Source organism: Somniosus microcephalus, chromosome 3 (genome assembly GCF_052327205.1).
Source record: "Somniosus microcephalus isolate GS21.2 chromosome 3, FLI_Smic_1.0, whole genome shotgun sequence".
Taxonomy (NCBI): Eukaryota; Metazoa; Chordata; class Chondrichthyes; order Squaliformes; family Somniosidae; genus Somniosus; species Somniosus microcephalus.
Window position 1 is genome coordinate 5,120,499 of NC_140989.1, and position 11,268 is coordinate 5,131,766.

The 11,268-nt window shown below is 53.0% G+C and overlaps 1 protein-coding gene across 1 annotated transcript in view; it reads right to left on the minus strand.

The window, feature by feature from the left end:
• The window catches only part of LOC147120803 (protein EFR3 homolog B-like), a 133,037-nt gene extending 124,528 nt beyond the window's left edge, over nucleotides 1-8,509 (minus strand). Inside the window, exon 1 of the mRNA XM_085977130.1 lies at nucleotides 8,432-8,509. The gene's annotated coding sequence lies outside the window, so the exon portion shown is untranslated. The remainder of the gene's footprint in view (nucleotides 1-8,431) is intronic.
• Between the last annotated feature and the right edge of the window lie 2,759 nt (nucleotides 8,510-11,268).

Below are 11,268 nucleotides of genomic sequence, written 5' to 3' on the forward strand. Positions count from 1 at the left end.
GTACAGCACGGGTTAGATACAGAGTAAAGCTCCCTCTACACTGTCCCATCAAACACTCCCAGGGCAGGTACAGCACGGGTTAGATACAGAGTAAAGCTCCCTCTACACTGTCCCATCAAACACTCCCAGGGCAGGTGCAGCACGGGTTAGATACAGAGTAAATCTCCCTCTACACTGTCCCATCAAACACTCCCAGGGCAGGTACAGCATGGGTTAGATACAGAGTAAAGCTCCCTCTACACTGTCCCATCAAACACTCCCAGGGCAGGTACAACACGGTTAGACACAGAGTAAAGCTCCCTCTACACTCTCCCACCAAACACTCCCAGGGCAGGTACAGCACGGGTTAGATACAGAGTAAAGCTCCCTCTACACTGTCCCATCAAACACTCCCAGGGCAGGTACAGCATGGGTTAGATACAGAGTAAAGCTCCCTCTACACTGTCCCATCAAACACTCCCAGGGCAGGTACAGCACGGTTAGATACAGAGTAAAGCTCCCTCTACACTGTCCCATCAAACACTCCCAGGGCAGGTACAGCACGGGTTAGATACAGAGTAAAGCTCCCTCTACACTGTCCCATCAAACACTCCCAGGGCAGGTACAGCATGGGTTAGATACAGAGTAAAGCTCCCTCTACACTGTCCCATCAAACACTCCCAGGGCAGGTACAGCACGGTTAGATACAGAGTAAAGCTCCCTCTACACTGTCCCATCAAACACTCCCAGGGCAGGTACAGCACGGGTTAGATACAGAGTAAAGCTCCCTCTACACTGTCCCATCAAACACTCCCAGGGCAGGTACAGCACGGGTTAGATACAGAGTAAAGCACCCTCTACACTGTCCCATCAAACACTCCCAGGGCAGGTACAGCACGGGTTAGATACAGAGTAAAGCTCCCTCTACACTGTCCCATCAAACACTCCCAGGGCAGGTACAGCACGGGTTAGATACAGAGTAAAGCTCCCTCTACACTGTCCCATCAAACACTCCCTGGGCAGGTACAGCACGGGTTAGATACAGAGTAAAGCTCCCTCTACACTGTCCAATCAAACACTCCCAGGGCAGGTGCAGCACGGGTTAGATACAGAGTAAAGCTCCCTCTGCACTATCCCATCAAACACTCCCAGGGCAGGTACAGCACGGGTTAGATACAGAGTAAATCTCCCTACACTGTCCCATCAAACACTCCCAGGGCAGGTACAGCACGGGTTAGATACAGAGTAAAGCTCCCTCTACACTGTCCCATCAAACACTCCCAGGGCAGGTACAGCACGGGTTAGATACAGAGTAAAGCACCCTCTACACTGTCCCATCAAACACTCCCAGGGCAGGTACAGCACGGGTTAGATACAGAGTAAAGCTCCCTCTACACTGTCCCATCAAACACTCCCAGGGCAGGTACAGCATGGGTTCGATACAGAGTAAAGCTCCCTCTACACTGTCCCATCAAACACTCCCAGGGCAGGTACAGCACGGGTTAGATACAGAGTAAAGCTCCCTCGACACTGTCCCATCAAACACTCCCAGGGCAGGTACAGCACGGTTAGGCACAGAGTAAAGCTCCCTCTACACTGTCCCATCAAACACTCCCAGGGCAGGTACAGAACGGGTTAGATACAGAGTAAACTCCCTCTACACTGTCCCATCAAACACTCCCAGGGCAGGTACAGCACGGGTTAGATACAGAGTAAAGCTCCCTCTGCACTGTCCCATCAAACACTCCCAGGGCAGGTACAGCACGGGTTAGATACAGAGTAAAGCTCCCTCTACACTGTCCCATCAAACACTCCCAGGGCAGGTACAGCACGGGTTAGATACAGAGTAAAGCACCCTCTACACTGTCCCATCAAACACTCCCAGGGCAGGTACAGCACGGGTTAGATACAGAGTAAAGCTCCCTCTACACTGTTCCATCAAACACTCCCAGGGCAGGTACAGCACGGGTTAGATACAGAGTAAAGCTCCCTCTACACTGTCCCATCAAACACTCCCTGGGCAGGTACAGCACGGGTTAGATACAGAGTAAAGCTCCCTCTACACTGTCCAATCAAACACTCCCAGGGCAGGTACAGCACGGGTTAGATACAGAGTAAAGCTCCCTCTGCACTATCCCATCAAACACTCCCAGGGCAGGTACAGCACGGGTTAGATACAGAGTAAATCTCCCTACACTGTCCCATCAAACACTCCCAGGGCAGGTACAGCACGGGTTAGATACAGAGTAAAGCTCCCTCTACACTGTCCCATCAAACACTCCCAGGGCAGGTACAGCACGGGTTAGATACAGAGGAAAGCACCCTCTACACTGTCCCATCAAACACTCCCAGGGCAGGTACAGCACGGGTTAGATACAGAGTAAAGCTCCCTCTACACTGTCCCATCAAACACTCCCAGGGCAGGTGCAGCACGGTTGGACACGGTGTAGTATCCCACCTACGTGAACGGCATAAGTCGGCGACCTTGAAAAATCTCCTGCCTGTGGCGCCGGTAAATGGAGCGTTCAAGGTGAGAGCCCAGCGTACGATCTACTGTACATGGACTCCGTATAGGCGAACTCTTCACATTTGATCAAGACAGTGAGTGTTTTCCGGGCACAGTCTGCATGCCCGTATTGACAGAGCCTCTCAAAAGCTTTGGTCGCAACATATTATTGTTGAAAGCGATTCATTCCTCTGCCTAGTGGGGGTGGGAATGCAACTCAGAGAGTCTCTTACAAAGGAAAGCTCAGCTGTCTGCAGCAGGGCTGAGGGGGTGGCAGGAGGGGGGAGGAGTGGAGAGGGCCACAATTAACTTCAGTATGGACAGTACAATGCCTGCTTCAAATCAGCCTCTTGGAGGGCAGAAGACTGTCAACTTGTGCTGAATGGAGAAGTATTGGGCCAGGAAATGTGGGATGGGAGAGTGAGAGCTTGAACTGAGAGTGTGTCAGCATTAACTGGGAGGGTCGGAGAGTCAGAGTGAATTGGGGGGTCGGAGAGTCAGAGTGAATTGGGGGGGTCGGAGAGTCAGAGTGAATTGGGGGGGGTCGGAGAGTCAGAGTGAATTGGGGGGTCGGAGAGTCAGAGTGAATTGGGGGTGGGGGTCGGAGAGTCAGAGTGAATTGGGGGGGTCGAGGAGTCAGAGTGAATTGGGGGGTCGGGGAGTCAGAGTGAATTGGGGGGGTCGGAGAGTCAGAGTGAATTGGGGGGGTCGGAGAGTCAGAGTGAATTGGGGGGGTCGGAGAGTCAGAGTGAATTGGGGGGGTCGGAGAGTCAGAGTGAATTGGGAGGGGTCGAGAGTCAGAGTGAATTGGGGGGGTCGGAGAGTCAGAGTGAATTGGGGGGGTCGGAGAGTCAGAGTGAATTGGGGGGGTCGGAGAGAGTCAGAGTGAATTGGGGGGTCGGAGAGTCAGAGTGAATTGGGGGGGTCGGAGAGTCAGAGTGAATTGGGGGGGTCGGAGAGTCAGAGTGAATTGGGGGGGTCGGAGAGTCAGAGTGAATTGGGGGGGTCGGAGAGTCAGAGTGAATTGGGGGGTCGGAGAGTCAGAGTGAATTGGGGGGGTCGGAGAGTCAGAGTGAATTGGGGGGGTCGGGGAGTCAGAGTGAATTGGGGGGGTCGGAGAGAGTCAGAGTGAATTGGGGGGGTCGGAGAGTCAGAGTGAATTGGGGGGGGTCGGAGAGTCAGAGTGAATTGGGGGGGTCGGAGAGTCAGAGTGAATTGGGGGGGTCGGGAGTCAGAGTGAATTGGGGGGGTCGGAGAGTCAGAGTGAATTGGGGGGGTCGGAGAGTCAGAGTGAATTGGGGGGGTCGGAGAGTCAGAGTGAATTGGGGGGGTCGGAGAGTCAGAGTGAATTGGGGGGGGTCGGAGAGTCAGAGTGAATTGGGGGGGTCGGAGAGTCAGAGTGAATTGGGGGGGTCGGGGAGTCAGAGTGAATTGGGGGGGTCGGAGAGTCAGAGTGAATTGGGGGGGTCGGAGAGTCAGAGTGAATTGGGGGGGGTCGGAGAGTCAGAGTGAATTGGGGGGGTCGGAGAGTCAGAGTGAATTGGGGGGGTCGGAGAGTCAGAGTGAATTGGGGGGGTCGGAGAGTCAGAGTGAATTGGGGGGGGTCGGGGAGTCAGAGTGAATTGGGGGGGTCGGAGAGAGTCAGAGTGAATTGGGGGGGTCGGAGAGTCAGAGTGAATTGGGGGGTCGAGAGTCAGAGTGAATTGGGGGGGTCGGGGAGTCAGAGTGAATTGGGGGGGTCGGAGAGTCAGAGTGAATTGGGGGGGTCGGAGAGTCAGAGTGAATTGGGGGGGTCGGAGAGTCAGAGTGAATTGGGGGGGTCGGGAGAGTCAGAGTGAATTGGGGGGTCGGAGAGTCAGAGTGAATTGGGGGGGTCGAGAGTCAGAGTGAATTGGGGGGGTCGGAGAGTCAGAGTGAATTGGGGGGGTCGGAGAGTCAGAGTGAATTGGGGGGGTCGGAGAGTCAGAGTGAATTGGGGGGGTCGGGAGAGAGTCAGAGTGAATTGGGGGGGTCGGAGAGAGTCAGAGTGAATTGGGGGGGTCGGAGAGTCAGAGTGAATTGGGGGGGTCGGGAGTCAGAGTGAATTGGGGGGTCGGAGAGTCAGAGTGAATTGGGGGGGTCGGAGAGTCAGAGTGAATTGGGGGGGTCGGGGAGTCAGAGTGAATTGGGGGGGGTCGGAGAGTCAGAGTGAATTGGGGGGGTCGGAGAGTCAGAGTGAATTGGGGTGTCGGAGAGAGTCAGAGTGAATTGGGGGGGTCGGAGAGTCAGAGTGAATTGGGGGGGTCGGAGAGTCAGAGTGAATTGGGGGGGTCGGAGAGTCAGAGTGAATTGGGGTGGTCGGAGAGTCAGAGTGAATTGGGGGGGTCGGAGAGTCAGAGTGAATTGGGGGGGTCGGGGAGTCAGAGTGAATTGGGGGGTCGGAGAGAGTCAGAGTGAATTGGGGGGGTCGGAGAGTCAGAGTGAATTGGGGGGGGTCGGAGAGTCAGAGTGAATTGGGGGGGTCGGAGAGTCAGAGTGAATTGGGGGGTCGGAGAGTCAGAGTGAATTGGGGGGGTCGGAGAGTCAGAGTGAATTGGGGGGGTCGGAGAGTCAGAGTGAATTGGGGGGGTCGGAGAGTCAGAGTGAATTGGGGGGGTCGGAGAGTCAGAGTGAATTGGGGGGGTCGGAGAGTCAGAGTGAATTGGGGGGGTCGGAGAGTCAGAGTGAATTGGGGGGGTCGGAGAGTCAGAGTGAATTGGGGGGGGTCGGGGACTCAGAGTGAATTGGGGGGGTCGGAGAGTGTCAGAGTGAATTGGGGGGGTCGAGACAGAGTGAATTGGGGGGGTCGGAGAGTCAGAGTGAATTGGGGGGGTCGGAGAGAGTCAGAGTGAATTGGGGGGGTCGGAGAGTCAGAGTGAATTGGGGGGTCGGGGAGTCAGAGTGAATTGGGGGGGTCGGGGAGTCAGAGTGAATTGGGAGGTCGGAGAGTCAGAGTGAATTGGGGGGTCGGAGAGTCAGAGTGAATTGGGGGGGTCGGAGAGGTCAGAGTGAATTGGGGGGTCGGAGAGTCAGAGTGAATTGGGGGGGTCGGAGAGTCAGAGTGAATTGGGGGGGTCGGAGAGTCAGAGTGAATTGGGGGGGTCGGAGAGTCAGAGTGAATTGGGGGGGTCGAGAGTCAGAGTGAATTGGGGGGGTCGGGGAGTCAGAGTGAATTGGGAGGTCGGAGAGTCAGAGTGAATTGGGGGGGGTCGGAGAGTCAGAGTGAATTGGGGGGGTCGGAGAGAGTCAGAGTGAATTGGGGGGGTCGGAGAGAGTCAGAGTGAATTGGGGGGGTCGGAGAGTCAGAGTGAATTGGGGGGGTCGGAGAGTCAGAGTGAATTGGGGGGGGTCGGAGAGAGTCAGAGTGAATTGGGGGTGTCGGGGAGTCAGAGTGAATTGGGGGGGGTCGGAGAGTCAGAGTGAATTGGGGGGTCGGAGAGAGTCAGAGTGAATTGGGGGGTCGGAGAGTCAGAGTGAATTGGGGGGGTCGGGGAGTCAGAGTGAATTGGGGGGGTCGGAGAGTCAGAGTGAATTGGGGGGGTCGGAGAGTCAGAGTGAATTGGGGGGGTCGGAGAGAGTCAGAGTGAATTGGGGGGGTCGGAGAGTCAGAGTGAATTGGGGGGGTCGGGGAGTCAGAGTGAATTGGGGGGGTCGGGGAGTCAGAGTGAATTGGGAGGTCGGAGAGTCAGAGTGAATTGGGGGGTCGGAGAGTCAGAGTGATTGGGGGGGTCGGAGAGTCAGAGTGAATTGGGGGGGTCGGAGAGTCAGAGTGAATTGGGGGGGTCGGAGAGTCAGAGTGAATTGGGGGGGTCGGAGAGTCAGAGTGAATTGGGGGGGTCGGAGAGTCAGAGTGAATTGGGGGGGGTCGGAGAGTCAGAGTGAATTGGGGGGGTCGGGGAGTCAGAGTGAATTGGGAGGTCGGAGAGTCAGAGTGAATTGGGGGGGTCGGAGAGTCAGAGTGATTGGGGGGTCGGAGAGAGTCAGAGTGAATTGGGGGGGTCGGAGAGAGTCAGAGTGAATTGGGGGGGTCGGAGAGTCAGAGTGAATTGGGGGGGTCGGAGAGTCAGAGTGAATTGGGGGGGTCGGAGAGAGTCAGAGTGAATTGGGGGTGTCGGGGAGTCAGAGTGAATTGGGGGGGTCGGAGAGTCAGAGTGAATTGGGGGGGTCGGAGAGTCAGAGTGAATTGGGGGGTCGGGGAGTCAGAGTGAATTGGGGGGGTCGGAGAGTCAGAGTGAATTGGGGGGGTCGGGGAGTCAGAGTGAATTGGGGGGGTCGGAGAGTCAGAGTGAATTGGGGGGGTCGGAGAGCCAGAGTGAATTGGGGGGGTCGGAGAGTCAGAGTGAATTGGGGGGGTCGGAGAGTCAGATTGAATTGGGGGGGTCGGAGAGAGTCAGAGTGAATTGGGGGGGTCGGGGAGTCAGAGTGAATTGGGGGGGTCGGAGAGTCAGAGTGAATTGGGGGGGTCGGAGAGAGAGTCAGAGTGAATTGGGGGGGTCGGAGAGTCAGAGTGAATTGGGGGGGTCGGAGAGTCAGAGTGAATTGGGGGGTCGGAGAGTCAGAGTGAATTGGGGGGGTCGGAGAGTGTGAGCATGGACCGGGGGGGTTGGAATGTATACTGAACCATCCAGACCACAAGGTCCCCGAGGGCTGCGCTGGGCTCTGAGCGGAGTTAGGTGATATCAGCAAGAGCATTAGTTTGGACTTTATGGGTCGGATATTCCGGTCCCTATGGGTAGCTGCGCACTGTGTACTCACCCGTAGGGACATTGGAAATGCCGGTTTTAGGCATGCGCAGTACATACGCTGGAAACCGGCATTTCCGATCTGTCAAGAAAGCTCTTGACCGATCGTCCGCCTGCCGAGGAGAAGGGCAGAGAGTTCCGCTTTTTGGAGACCCTCCGCCCGCAGAAAACCCTTACAAATCTTGCGCCTGGTAAAAACCTGCGTAAGGCCCGCTTTTACCAGGATAAGAGTTGAAAAAAGTAAAAAAAAGTTTCCACTGATTTATCATTTAAAAATACTTTAAAGAAAGGTAAGTTTATTTTTAGCCCCGTTAAAAACTTTAATTAAAATTTTTGTTTAAAATAGTTAATTTATGTGATATCAAGTCATTTTAAAAATATGATTTGTTTTAAATGTATTTGAAGTTTTACTATGTTTTGGGGGTGATCCCCATTCATATATTTGACAGGTCTTCCTGACAAATGTATGAAGGGAGATTCCTTTCTGTGATTGGCTCCCCATGGCCCAGGTGATCCCAGGGACGCTGCGAACTACCTGCGCCTCTAGGATACGTGGGCCCTGCACACCGGCACTTTGGAGAGGCCCAGCAGCGGAACTCTGTGCTTCCCGGGAGCCCTCGGGTAAGGGCGCAGATTTTTCCAGACCGTAGGCCTCCGCCCGCGGGAGGGAGGCCAACGATCGGAATATCTGGGCCTATATAACTGGCCTCAAAACCACTGGGTAACAGCAGAGTGAACGGTCGAAGTTGTCACTAGACAATGACCCCACTGCCCCACCCGACCCACTGGATGTATTGGTGCAGGCGTGTGGGATGCACAGGATGGAGCAGCATTGTCAAATCGCTACATTGGAATCCACTTGGACAAGGCACCAGAGGGTAACTGACTCGCCCAACTGCACCACAGGAAGGAGTCCCGCTCCTTCCATAGAGAGAGGGAGGGGAGAGTAATCAGGCCAAGAACAGAAGCAAAGCATAGTGACCTTGCCTTGGAGACCACTGTGAATAGAAACCCGCACCCTGTCAGTCTGGGCACACTACTCGACCTGATACTCCTCTGCACTATCTTCAAGTGGATGCTACAGGGAAATACATTCAGCAAGTGCCCTGCCTGCAGAACCTGCGAGTGCATCGCTGACCACTCAATCTTACAAATAAATGCTTTAAATAAAGGGGAAGCTGTTTACCTCGGGGTCCTCGGGGAAGATGTTGTCCACTAGTCTCTTGTAGCGTGGGCGCAGAGCTCCACAGCAGCCGCAGACACCTGGAAGGAAGCACAAGTGTTTGCGTGTCATTGACCCACTTAACCAGACAACGTGCTGTGGAAAAAATACTGCAGCAAAAACACAACAGGTGTGGGATTTAGGCATTTTTTGTGGCAGTAATAGTTCACTTTACCAGCGAGACCAGCTGATCTTTACAGCAGATTAAAAACACTTGGACCAAGATACCTACACAGTGACATTGGAACAATGTTGTATCAGAATGATCCTGACTGCAGCTGAACATTCTGAAAACATCTCACTGACTCACCACAGCGACACATGAGCTGCATTTCACTGAGTGGCAGACACAACTTTATCCATTGATTTGTAGCCCAGGAATAATATCCCTCGCCATACACGGACGACTGAACCTCAAGGAACTCATCATTCCAAAACTGTGCATCAAAACACTGCAACCCCCGGCACCGGGACATGGACCGACCCACGACCCCCGGGACATGGACCGACCCACGACACCGGGACATGGAACGATCCACGACCCCCGGCACCGGGACATGGACCGGTCCACGACCCCCCTGCACCGGGACATGGACCGGTCCACGACCCCCGGCACCAGGACATGGACCGGTCCACGACACCCGGCACCAGGACCGGTCCACGACCCCCGGCACCGGGACATGGAACGATCCACGACCCCCGGCACTGGGACATGGACCGGTCCACGACCCCCTGCACCGGGACATGGACCGACCCACGACCCCCGGCACCGGGACATGGACCGACCCACGACCCCCGGCACTGGGACATGGACCGGTCCACGACCCCCGGCACTGAGTAAGGGAGCAGGGTCTGCCCGTAGGCACCAATGCTGAATGTCAGAGATGTGCAGGGTGAGGACTAAGCAAGTGTTGTACAATGACACGGTCTCAGGTAAAATGTAAGTTATGAGGAGGATGCAAGGAGGTTTCAAGGGGATATAGACAGGCTAAGTGAGTGGGCAAGAACATGGCAAATGGAATATAATGTGGAGAAAATGTGAAGTTTTCTATTTTGATAGGAAAAATATAAAAGCAGAGTATTTTTTAAATGGCGAGAGATTGGGAAATGATGGTGTTCAGAGGGACCTGGGTGTCCTTGTACACGAATCACTGAAAGTTAACAGCCCAGTAATTCCGTTCCAAACGCGTGAGTACGGTCGGGGTACTCACGCGTCTGGCCGGAGGGAATGCCGGTTTTCAGCATGCACAGCGCATGCGGAGAAAACCGGCATTTCCTGTCCTCTGAACGAAGGGGTTCAGAGGCACAGCGCGTGCGACTGCACAGGCAGCGCGTGCGCAGTGAACTTCGTCGATTTCATTCATGGATTCAGTGAGGTTAAGTCCTTACAACTTACACGTGAAAAAAGTATGTGTAAAGTTGCTCCAGAGGCTGCGGAGGAAGATATATTTTATCGTGGAGCTTCTGAAAGGCAATATTTTTGTTTGGGAAAGGGAGGAAAGTTATTTTAAGAAATGATGAGGTAAGTTTTAAAGTTTAATTTTTTTTTTTTTAAACGGGTTTTCAGTACTGTAGGTAGAAGGAGCAATTGTGGCTGTGTGAATTGAATTTGCTGTGTTTAATGTGAAAATGACTGTTCTAAAATGAGTAATGTAACATTTCCAACATTTTTAAGAAAGAAACTGTTCATCAGTAATATATTCTTTTAAGTAATTATGTATGTCCGTATATATTCCTTTACGTATATGTATATATTCCTTTACTTATGTGTATGAATGTATGTATTTAATTATGATTTTCCAATAAGTTACTTTCTCTGAAAGTCATAATTAAATACATACATTCATACACATAAGTAAAGGAATATATATATACATATACGCAAAGGAATATATACAGACATACATACATAATTACTTAAAATAATATATCACTGATGAAAAGTTTCTTTCTTAAAAATGTTGGAGTCATTTTCACATTTAATAAACACAGCAAATTCAATTCACATAGCCACAATTGCTCCTTCTACCTACCGTACTGAAAACCCGTTTTAAAAAACAAAAATAAACTTTAAAACTTACCTCAGCATTTCTTAAAATAACTTTCCTCCCTTTCCCAAACAAAAATATTGCCTTTCAGAAGCTCCACGATAAAATATATCTTCCTCCGCAGCCTCTGGAGCAACTGTACTCATGCTTTTTTCATGTGTAAGTTGTAAGGACTTAACCTCACTGAAAGCATGAATGAAACCGGCGAATTTTACTGCGCACGCGCTGCCTGTGCAGTCGCACGCGTTCTGCCTCTGAACCCCTTCGTTCAGAGAACAGGAAATGCCGGTTTTCTCCGCATGCGCTGTGCATGCTGAAAACCGGCATTTCCTCCGGCCAGACGCGTGAGTACCCCGACCGTACTCACGCGTTTGGAACGGAATTACTGGGCCAACATTTTACATGTCAATAAAATGAAAAATTTTACAATTGCACGATTTGCCTCCTCACATCTGCGACTGAGGGTCCAAGGAGGTGCATTGCGCAAGAGGTCATCGTCGTACGTATCCTCACACTGTTCCCTTTCGGGAACTGTATGAAGTGGTGGAAGGATTTCTGGCCACGTTAACGCTCCTTCCGTGACCATAACCATCTTCATACCAGCCATTAGGGTGGTTAGTCCTATGGCGCGAGGGTTTTACGGGCTCCCACAACCCATCTGAGGTGGGGGGGGCCACCCACACCCACGGATGCAAGTATCCCGCTGGATGTCCACCCAGAATTTATAGTTGGAGCTCCGACTCCACTTGCCGG